Source organism: Palaemon carinicauda, chromosome 6 (genome assembly GCF_036898095.1).
Source record: "Palaemon carinicauda isolate YSFRI2023 chromosome 6, ASM3689809v2, whole genome shotgun sequence".
NCBI classification, from domain to species: Eukaryota; Metazoa; Arthropoda; class Malacostraca; order Decapoda; family Palaemonidae; genus Palaemon; species Palaemon carinicauda.
This window is the reverse complement of record NC_090730.1, coordinates 130,908,183-130,918,182: the sequence shown is the minus strand read 5'-3', so window position 1 is coordinate 130,918,182 and position 10,000 is coordinate 130,908,183.

The following is a 10,000-nucleotide window of genomic DNA, read 5'->3' as shown; positions in this document are numbered from 1 at the left end:
GACAATCATCATCGTAAAGAGGCAATAAAATTCAAAGATAATGGCTTTCTAGCTGTCTCAAACTGTGCGAGTGGTTTCATTGTTTTGACTGCGTCAATGACCTTAGATGTTAGAATGCAAGATAACTGCTAATTAATTAATAAATTAATCAGTGTTCTGAAATGTACGCACGCATTTAGGCGCGCGTGCACACAATATATATATATATATATATATATATATATATATATATATATATATATATATATATATATATATATATATATATATATATATATATATATATATATATGTATGTATATATATATTATATATATATATATATATATATATATATATATATATATATATATATATATATATATATATATAATATATATATATATATGTATGTATATATATATATATATTAATATATATATATATATAATATATATATATATATATATATATATATATATATATATATATATATATATATATATATATATATATATATATATATATGTATGTATATATATATATATATTAATATATATATATATATATATATATATATATATATATATAATATATATATATATATATATATATATATATATATATATAATATATATATATATAATATATATATATGTATGTATATATATATATATTAATATATATATATAATATATATATATATATATATATATATATATATATATATATATATATATATATATATATATATATATATATATATATATAATATATATATATATATATATATACATATATATATAATATATATATAATATATATATATATATATATAATATATATATATATATATATATATATATATATATATATATATATATACAATATATATATATATATATATATATATATACAGTATAATATATAAAGTATATCATCCTCACCATCATCATCTCATACAACGCCTATTGACGCAAAGGGCCTCGGTTAAATTTCGCTAGACAGCTCTATCTTAAGCTTTTAATTCAACACTTCTCCATTCATCATCCTCGTCCCCACGCTGTATAGTCCTCAGCCATGAAGGGCTGTGCCTTCAAACTCTTCTAGTACCTTGTGGAGACCAGTTAAATGTTTGGTGAACTAATCTCCCTTGGGAAGTGTAAAGAGCATGTCCAAACCATCTCCATCTACCCCTCACCATGATCTCATCCACATATAGCACTTGAGTAATCTCTTTTATAGTTTTCTTACTAATACTGTCCTGCCATTCAACTCCCAACATTCTTTTGAAGGAGTTTTTCTCTAATATACTAAATCTGTTTCATTGCAATACCACGACGCATGTCTATACAGTAACATAGATCTCGCTAAATTGACATATAGCCTGATTTTTATGTAATTTCGTGTGATTTGATTTTCAAATTTTACCTAACCTAGACATTTTATGATTTGCTTTTACAATCTTTTGCTAAACTCCAATCCTAATGACCCTGTATTGAAGATCCTATTTCCTAGATACTTAAACAATGATTCTACCTCATTAATCCTTTCTCCTTCCTATGATATTTCATCTTCTATTGCATATTCTGTTATCATCTCTCACTTTCTTCTATCTATCTTCAGCCCTACCTCTAGTGATATTTCATGCATTCTGGCAAGGAAGCATTGCCAATCCTGTGGTGTTCTTCTTATAAGGACAGCATCATCAGCATACTCTAGGTAAGGTAATTCCTTATTATCAGTCAAGTCCAATTCTTCAACTGTTCTATGCATTACAAAATCCCTGAGGAACATAAATAACATACTAGACAATACACTCCTTTGGTGAACTCCGCTCTTCACTGGAAATTCCTTTGATAGGGCTCCACTAATATTAACTTTGCACTTGCTATGTTCATGGACAGACTAAATACAATTTACATATTTAAGAGGAATACCATATAATGCAGGACTCTCCACATAAGGAAGCGGTGCACACTATCAAAGGCGTTTTCATAGTCCATAAATGCCATCAATAGTGGATTTCTATAGTCTAAGCATTGCTGTACATGTCTCAAAATGATAATTTGGTCAGCACAACTTTTACCTTTTCGAAATCCTTCTTGTTCATCTCTCAGCGTTTTATCAATCTTTCTCTCTAGTCTCTTTAGAATAAGCATGGTAATTATTGCAATTAATTAGGTCTCCTTTTTTGGCCATTTTCACCAACACTCCTAACTCCCATTCATCAGGTTTTGCCTCTTCATGCCACATTCTACAAAATAATCTTGTAAGTATTCTGGGTGTAACTTCATTTTCAGCCAGTTTCATCTCGGTAGTTATTCCATCTTAACTAGGGGCTTTCAATCTCCTGAGTTTTTTATTGCTAGCTCAATTTCAAACACACAAAGTTCATTCAAGGGCACACATCAAGGTCTTCATCACCTTCAGGTATATGAATCCAATTTTCCGTTCGTATCTCCTATTCATAACCTCACTAAAGTGTTCCATCTAACGTTGCCTTTCTTCATCCTCTGTTGTTTTAACAGAACAATCTCTCTTTTTGATGGTTTATATGCTTCTTCTTTGCCCCCGTAGAGATTTCATTAATAATTCTAAGAGCAATTCTCACACGATAGTCATTTCCTGAATTCATAGCTTTGAAATCCTCATCTGCTTTCCTGTCTAAATATTCTCTCCAGTCATTCCTGACTTTTCTTTTAACCTCATTATCAATACTGGAATACTTAGTCTCCTCGACCTTATAATTTTCATTACTTCCTCGAAAATTCGATAAAATCCAACATACCATTTGATATCCGTGGCTTACTCTTTGTAACTGCGTGTCCCAAAACTTCAATACCAACTGATAGATATGTGTTCTTAATATCACACCATTCTTTGTTAATTGTCGTCTTTGTCTCTCAAGTCTTGAAGACTGCAAATCGATTCCTACATTCAATTGCAAATGTTTCTCTGTGCTCATCTTCAAAAAGTTTAGTTGTATCAAACTTATGTACTCTATCTACATTTCTGTTGGGTGCTTTCAGTTTTATTTTCAATGTCGGAATAGGGAGCTTGTGATCACTGCCAATATCTGTACCTCTATAGGTTCCTACATTTCTCAGATTCCCCCTCTCTTTTTGTTAATGGGAATGTGATCTATTTGATTTTCTTAAATTGCCAAATGGAGAAGGCGATGTATATTTGTGTATGTCCTTGTACTGGAAAAGAGTACCTACAATGACAAGATTATTTATTGAACAGAATCTTATGAAATATGATCCATTTTCATTTGCAACTTCGCCAAGACCCTTAACACACATCACATTCTCTGTAACTTGATTATTTCTTCCAACTTTGGCATTGAAGTCTCCAGTCACAATTCTCATATCTCTCTCTGGGATTTCATCTGTTACACTCTGCAGTTCTTCATAGTATTCATCTTTCCTTTTTTCGGGGGAATCATTTGTTGGTGCATAGCAAAGTACAACACTCATATTGTACTGCTTTGATTTAAACTTTGCAAGTAACAATCTACTATCTACAGCTTTCACTTATTCAATACCTTTTTGTGCTCTTTGTGTCATCGGCATTCCTACCCCTTCTCTTCCAACGACATCTGTCCTTCCTGAATATATATATATATATATATATATATATATATATATATATATATATATATATATATATATATATATATATATATATATATATATATGTATATATATATATATATATATATATATATATATATATATATATATATGTATATATATATATATATATATATATATATATATATATATGTATATATATATATATATATATATATATATATATACATATATATATATATATATATATATATACATACATACATACATACATATATATATATATATATATATATATATATATATATATATATATATATATATATATATATACTGCATATATATATATATATATATATATATATATATATATATATATATATATATACATACATACATACATACATATATATATATATATATATATATATATATATATATATATATATATACTGCATATATATATATATATATATATATATATATATATATATATATATATATATATATATATATATATATACTGAAGTAAAATACAAATATACTGAGTAGTATTTTAATAAAAAGTTACTGACCAATATAATAATAATAATAATAATAATAATAATAATAATAATAATAATAATAATAATAAATGTATATATATAATATATAATATATATAATATATATATATATATATATATATATATATATATATATATATATATATATATATATATATATATATATAAAAGTGAAGAAACGAACAAATACATTTTCTCTCTCCCTTTCTCAAAAAAGTAGTTATCCAATTTGATAGTTCTTAGTTTATCATAAGGTTAAATGTTTGCTTCTACTTAAAGTTTGTGATTTTAGGGATAAGAAATTATGTGGTTTTAATTCAAATAAAACTTAAAACATTCCAAAATATAGTTGCTGAAAGATATCATACATGATAACAGAAAATATGCTAAAATCTACCCTATTGTTTTTTTTTCTAAATCTGAAATAAATCTCAAACCAAATTTCTTTATATATATATATATATATATATATATATATATATATATATATATATATATATATATATATATATATATATATATATATGTGTGTGTGTGTGTGTGTGTGTGTATATATATATATATATATATATATATATATATATATATATATATATATATATATATATATATATATATATATATGTATATAAAACCAGAACTTAATGTAAAAACCTATTTTTTTCCACCTCTTAAATTTATATTATTTTTTTCATTAAAGCCTAATGAAGAACATTAATCTGTAGTAACTGAAGTGAATTTATATGAATATCTTAAATTCAAATAGCGTTGTATTTTGTCCATTCTAAACTTCGTCAGTGAATATGTTAAAACATTAAAATGCATGAATTAGTTCTTATTACATATGCAAATGAAAATTTAATGTCCTAATCTAACTCTCCAACTCTAATAGTAGGAAGGGCTCGTTGATAACCCATATTTCTCCATATCAAAGGTTCAAGCTTCTGTATCGCCCTTTCACGGTAAATTTTCTTTGAAATTGTGTTTAACTAAGTTGATATAGCTGCTCTATCCAACAATGATTTAGAAAAAGAATAATGACCACAGGCTTAATGAAACAAAAAAAAAATTTCCATTTGTATTATTTTTTCTTTTTTTTATCTTACTCCTGACTGGGTAGATGTTGCTTTTCATGAAGTAATAGAACGCATGTTGGCCTTGGTTATCATGATATAAAAAAAAGAACACTTTCTCAAAACTGTGATAGGGAGAGGATAAGGAAATAATTCATAAGAAATAAATAGGCATTTTGTCACGTAAAATGAATAGGAGTAAAAAACGCGACCTGAAAAAATAACTAGCCCAGTTACAGATGACATTTCAGACAACAAATACCCCTACGAAGCTCCGAAATAAAGCTCCATTTGGGGTGAAATAGTATACAAAAAGAGTAATGGTATTGTGTAAATTGTGGAACAAATTCGTCGCTAACGGAAAAAAAAAAAAAAATCAGAAAAAGGGCAGATGTCGAGGTAGAGGTATGAAACTTACAGGGAAATTGCTGTGGGTGTAACGAATTTGACGAGGTGGTGGTGCAGAAAAGAGAGAGAGAGAGAGAGAGAGAGAGAGAGAGAGAGAGAGAGAGAGAGAGAGAGAGAGAGAGAGAGAAACCCTGGTATTTGAAAATAACTGGCATCCAACCATGCAAAATTTGAAGGAAGGTGGGCGTACCCATTCGTCTTACTGATAGGTAACGGAAATAGAGAGAGGGCCAAGAAGACAAGCGGGCGATAAAAAGCAATCATATCCTGGGAAGACTGGTTGAAAGAGATGGAGTAAGAAAAGGCCTTTGGATTTGCAGGGAATGCCAGGAATGAACAAAACTTTAAAGGGAATGTATCGCCGTATTAAGACAAAGAAATGTATATATATAATCATAAATTTCAGTGAGACAGAAATTTGTTCAAATAATTAATTTCATTTTCACCAGGAAAAAGTATCCAAATATATAAGGCAATGGACATGATACTTTGATACTGAGGTATTGCAATTTTATCTGCATTCATTTGTATTTTAATTTGTACTATCCGCTGATATATGGAGCCAGTATAAACAAACAAGTTCCAGAGCTCATCACCTTGTATGAATAACACAACGATAAATTAAGCTTCTCTTATTCGAGTTATTAAGATCAATTTTCACCACAATAGTTCCCTGCAATCTACAACAGAACTGTAAAAAATCAAAATTTACTCTTGAAGATTAATTTTGGTAGAGATTGAAAAATGGCGAGAATGGGGAAGTTAGTTTACAAGGAGAGAGATTGAAAAGAGTTAAAAATTTCAGGTATTTAGGATCAACAGTTGCAGAGGATAGTGAACTGGGGGCAGAAATAAACCAAGGAATACAAGCAGGATGGATGAATTGGAAAAAAGTGCGTGGAGTACTATGCGACAGGAAAATAGGGGTTAAGTTGAAAGGTGAAGTACACAGGACAGTTGTGAGACCGGCAATGATGTATGGAGCGGAGACGTGGGCAATAAAGAAGTCAGAAGAGAAGAAGATGGATGTGGCAGAGATGAGAATGTTGAGATGGATGTGTGGGGTGACAAGAAGAGATAAAATACGGAATGAGGTAATTAGGGGTACGACATTAGTTAGAAAACTATCAGATAAGAAACAAGAAAGTAAACTGAGGTGGTATGGTCATGTCATGAGAGGAGATGAACAGTATATTGGGAGGAGAGTGATGGAAATGGAGGTACAGGGAACGAGAAGGAGAGGGAGACCAAAGCGAAGGTGGGTGGACTGTATCAAGGATGACCTTCAATCGAAGGGATTAACCTGTGATGAGGTGTGGGATAGAGGTAGCCTAGATGGAGAAAGCTGACCAGAAACATCGACCCCACATAGAAGTGGGAAAAGATGGAAACAAAGAAGAAGGTTCTTTATATACTAGTGTAAGCAACCCCTCAAAAAATTACGGGTAAATATTTAAATAGATATGGACACACGCACCCTTTCTCACCAAGGTTTGATTACCCCCTCTATCCCTTACCAGAGTGGCTGGAACTGATCGAATAGTTATAAGTCTGGCAATGCCACTCAACATGACAAGAAATAAATGAATAAATAAATAAATATACACCATTTCTCACCAAGGTTCGATTTATTATCCCTTACCAGAGTGACTGGAACTGACCGAATAGTTATAAGTCTGGCAATGCCACTCAACGTGACAGGGAATAAATGAATAAGTAAATAAATATAAAAGTATATATATATATATATATATATATATATATATATATATATATATATATATATATATATATATATATATATATATATACATACATACATACATACATACATACATACATACATACATACATACATACATACATACACTTGCTTTTTATTTTATAGGAAAGATTCCTATTACCTATAGTATTCATGACTCTCGGCATTAACTTCAATTGCATTGAATTTAGCAATTTAGGCATAAAGCCTGCACTGTGGCCTAGAAGGCCATTAAGGTCCCATAAACAATAAGTTAAAACCTTGCATTTGCATTTGCAGTATGGAGTAAAAGTTTAAAGGAGGAACAACATGATGGACGGCAGGAAACAGAAACGGTAGAACGGAAGACACCAAAATAGATGAGGGCGATTAGCTACTGAAGTTGACCAACAAACACCTTTACGTAATGCCTACAATGCCCTGCTTGAGGTCAACTGGTAGCATACATATAGCTCACGAAATTTACTCAACATATTCTTAATACTTTAATTCACCCATGAAAGGCATACTTGTGTCAGCAGTGTCAATATAATCACTAAGATCAACCATATGAGTTAAATTCTGCACGAATTAAATATAAATAGCTCTCTAAATGTTGAGCGGCAAAGACACTGACGCACGTAAAATCGACGTCACGGAAAATTGCAAACAAATAACAAATGAGTTCAGAAATGACATTTTAAGCCGAGGACAATTACTCTGAAATTGGAACAACCTTCAAAAGGTAATGTTGTAACGTCAGGACTGGAAATAAACTGTTTAAAAATGCAGTTTTAAGAATATTCATAGCCAAACATTATTGTAAGTATATTTACGCATCACTAGCATATCTATTTATATTACACACACATACTGACAGTAATTAATATGTAAATGAATATATATATATATATATATATATATATATATATATATATATATATATATATATATATATAAATATATATATATATATATATACATATATTATATATATATATATATATATGCAGTGTATATATATATATATATATATATATATATATATATATATATATATATATATATAAATATATTTATATATATATATATATATATATATATATATATATATATATATATATATATATATATATATATATATTCACACATATACATGCAGTGTATATATATTATATATATATATATATATATATATATATATATATATATATATATATATATATATATATAATATATATATATATATATATATATATATATATATATATATATATATATACTGGTATAATATACATATATATACATATATATATATATATATATATATATATATATATATATATATATATATATATATATATATATATATATATATATATATATATATACCGGTATAATATACATATATATATATATATATATATATATATATATATATATATATATATATATATATATATACCGGTATAATATACATGCAGTGTATATATATATATATATATATATATATATATATATATATATATATATATATATATATATATATTATATATGTATATATATATATATATATTATATATGTATATATATATATATATATATATATATATATATATATATATATATATTTATATACACATACACATATATATATACATATATATTGTGTATATATATACATACACATGCAGATATTTATAGACTTTATAGACTCTATAACTGATGAAAACACCTTGCACTAGATGGAAAAACAAAGCACCCATCATCACATTCATTGGACCAAAAATGTTGCATAAGTATTATTGACTCTGTTATTAAAAGCTATTACAAGATAATGACTTCTCCTGAATGCAAATTTGCATACGCGATTAGCCCGGTCATTCTATTCTTATGCATCAAATTAAAATTCCAGTAATTATACGTTATGAACTTAACACCCTTCCTAGAACTATCTATGTTTATAAGCTGGCATCGACAAAGTGTGAGACTTCAATTATTCGCATTCAATCTGATAAAAGGAACAGATAACGAGGAATCGTAATTGCAGAATTTATATGAGAAAAGACATCAATTATCAGATAATATCGTCATTTCAATTTTATCATTTTATTGGCAAATGAATATTACGTTATCATTTATCTCCTAATCTCAAACTCATTTGTATGTCAATGGAAGTGACGTGATTCAGAACAGTAACAGAAATAATGATGTTAATAATAATGAGAAAATGGTGCATCTTCTACAATCCTAATTATCAAAGGAGAGGAGTTGCAACTTCAAAGGTGAATCATATTTACGAGATTGAAGAGAAAATATGCAGTACCCAAATAGAAAGGAATTAGATATGTTTAGCCTATACATATTCTATAAAATAAATTATATTATTACTAGCCAAGCTGTTAATAGGACTTACATACATACATTCATACATTAAATAAACATTATATATGTGTACATTCTGTATATTATCATAATATATATATATATATATATATATATATATATATATATATATATATATATATATATATATATATATATACATATATACATATATATATATATATATATATATATATATATATATATATATATATATATATATATATATATATATACATACATACATACA